Source organism: Lottia gigantea (genome assembly GCF_000327385.1).
Source record: "Lottia gigantea unplaced genomic scaffold LOTGIsca_17, whole genome shotgun sequence".
NCBI lineage: Eukaryota > Metazoa > Mollusca > Gastropoda > Lottiidae > Lottia > Lottia gigantea.
The window spans coordinates 655,248-658,654 of record NW_008708133.1 but is presented as its reverse complement, the minus strand read 5'-3'; positions in this window follow the sequence as shown (position 1 = coordinate 658,654).

Below are 3,407 nucleotides of genomic sequence, written 5' to 3'. Positions count from 1 at the left end.
CTGTATAATATGACAGAATCTCAAGAAAAGACAAGTCGTTATTTTAACTTTCAAACGCGGATAAATCTGAACCAATGGTATTTGGAGGCTCAAATTTCAATTTTCACGTGTATAACAGTATTTAGTGAGTAAAATCTTCTATAACAACATGATATGGAAGAGTTTATTGTGGATTACAAGGATATGTAATATATTAATCTCTAATCGAAATTTTTGTAGACTAGCATAAACTATTTTGACAATTTTAACTTTAGTCGTCATATTCAGTCAGGCTATATTCTCCGACATTTAAAAGATTGAATCGGAACCCTAATAGAAAATCACTTATAGACTTAGGTTACTTTGTTATTGACAACCAAGCATAAATATAATTCTAACACCCATATGCACCATTGTTATACTTTGACTATTATCATTGATTTTCAAAAACACACAAACAATTCCAAGTGTTATTATGGTTTTAATCTAATGATGAGTTTTGGTTGGCCGAATACATTTCTAAAGATGAGTTAATAAATAATATTAACCACATCCCGTGGGATTCCTAACACTAACAGGTTTATTTTAAGGCTTCTGTTAGGTAGGTAGGTAGATGACAAGTTAACGTTCGCTTCCAGCGGATGCTGATATTGCTTCTGTTGTGCAACCGCCGGTTAAGTAGTCACTGTTATCTGTCGGATTAAAATGGTTTTCATTTCTGTTCGACATATGTTCGACAAAATTGACATTTTTTTCTTTATCTATAAACATTTGATTCTTATTCTTTATTTTATCTATTATATACAATTTGATAAGTGCATATTAAATTATCATTTGAATTAGTCAATTGCACTTCGAATCTTAACTATTTCTGCTGCAAATGCACAAGTGGTAGTCAACTGAACGTGAGAAGGGTCATTTACGTTCTTAGTATGATATTGTCTGTAGAAAACACCCTTGGCCCTGCACCAGTTTTTTGCTGCCTTAATGTTGGTGTAAAAAACCATGACCAACCTTTCTTATGAGGTGACAAAATATATCCAGTAACACATTTAAATGAATATTCTTGCGTCACAACAAGCACTATTGATTGACTGAACCACTCTATAGATATTCAATACATTCACACGAGGTCGGAAGGCTTTGTTTATATTCCTCTACCAATATGACGATGGGTATAACTTCCAGTATAATGGCGGAATGAATTCAAAGTTCTCTTTGCTCTCCGTATACTTTTTTTATGGTTTATATAATTGATCATATTTTCTTCTCGTGTTTAAATAATACAAAACTTGTAATCAAAGCCACATTGAATCCATCGGTGCTAAATGTTCCTGATTTTCGTTCAATGCTTTCAAGTTGAAAAGCAGATTTTCCTCTCCCTTACCACAGACTTTCCCTGTTTTCTTCTAAATTCTATTTTATCCTTAAAATGTAGATTCCACATTTTTTCCAACAAAAGTTACATACTTTAAAACAGAGCAGGAGCAAAACAATGTTTCAAGGCAGATAAATCTCGATGTCCGACTACAACGGATGTATACAAATTTTTACTCCATTTCAATTAATATCTATATATTAGGATTTTAAAGAGGTTTTCTGATTTTTTTTATGTATCGGGGACACTGATAGTATCAATTTTCACCATTCCAATTTTCAATCAGACGTCTATGGTTCCTATTGTGGTGTTAGATGATGTTACTAATTGCGAACGACATTGTATGACAGACGTCTGACTGAAAATTGGAATGGTGTAAATCAGTTAATAATAGTTCCTTTTTATCAGACATTTGTTAGTAGGTATTTTAACTGGAGGTTCTGATATACACTTATCTGACAAAATATTATCTATTGGCTTGATTTTCTTGGTGAATTATAAGGTTAACTATGGTGACTATTAGCATATTATTATACATTAATTTATTGATTTTGGATGTTATTTTCTGTCACTGTTTTAGCTTCTATTCAAATAGGTTTACACAAATGGGAAATCGGAGTATAATAAGATATATTTAAAATCACAAAAATTCACTCCATTTCTGAAACCCGAAAAGTGTATTAGTATATATAATATTTTGTTATTATGTAACTTTATATTATACAATTGTCACGCCCGGTCTTCAATCTGTCCATCTTCAGTTTACTGGTCTGTCATTGTTTTACACAATTCGTCCCCTATTCATACAGCCACATCCGGCTATTAACCTATCAGTAAGAATATTACTTTTTAAAGATCGACATTAGATTCTTCGCATTATAATTGTCTAAACATATGACGCAGATTGATCAATTCATGTTTTTTTAAATCCAATTGCATGAAGGGCTGTCAAATCAACTTTAAACTGAAGGGAAGGACCCCAAATATTCACAAAATGCACAAGCAGTTACAAGAAATCAGTTTTTCATATAATAATTCCACATGTTCATAACATGAAATAGACCACGCAACGCCCTTAATTAATATTTATGTTCTAAATGGGAATATCCTCAATATTTATGAATCCTTGTTAAATAAAATCGATATATCTGCTAACTTGAACTATATATCTGTGGAGATTTAATCAGAACTTAGATAGTTAAAACTTCAAACATAAAAATAATCTCATAAAAGATCATAACATATTGATGGAATTATGGGAACTATACAAGTAAAAATTGTTTTCGAGATTTACCATTATATCGCCCTTACAAACGCACCCTCACACACACACACACAAGCGCACCCTCACACACCCTCACAAACCTACGGAAGCCATATCTACTCTCGAATTCTCGCCCACGAGAAAGCGAGGAAACTCGACTTCTCGCCCACGAGAAAGCGAGGAAACAGGCGAGGAAACAGGCGAGGAAATAGGCGAGAAAAAAAGAGAGGAAAAAGGCGAGGAAAAAGGCGAGAAAGCGCGGGTAAAAAAATACGAGGAAAATGGCGAGGAAAAAGATCATTTCATTATAAATGAATACTTATTTCATCGATAAATCGAATCCAAGGACCTTAGTTATATTACATAACAGGCCTTTAACAAAAACACAATGGAATATATTCTGGTATACACGTGTCGTTATCTGATGAAATGAAGAACAAGGGGTAAACATAGTTAATTTTCGGATAGATTCAAAATAGAAAAGGAGACGCATTTGTATGTTCCCATCCCATTTCGTGAACATATATATACAATTTTTATTCTTTAATTAACAAAATCGACTCAATGCTAGATTCTCATTCGATTACCAATAATGTGAACGGACCGACCGACATGGGTACCGATTTTAAATACAAAATGCAAAATACCGTATGCATGGAACAACAGCAAAACTCATTATTTTGAAGGAATGTGTTACTTTTGATTAACATCCTTTCAAAATAAATTTCGTATGTTTTTTTTTTGAATGTTTCACTAATTCAATTAAATTAACACTTTGAAAAAAAA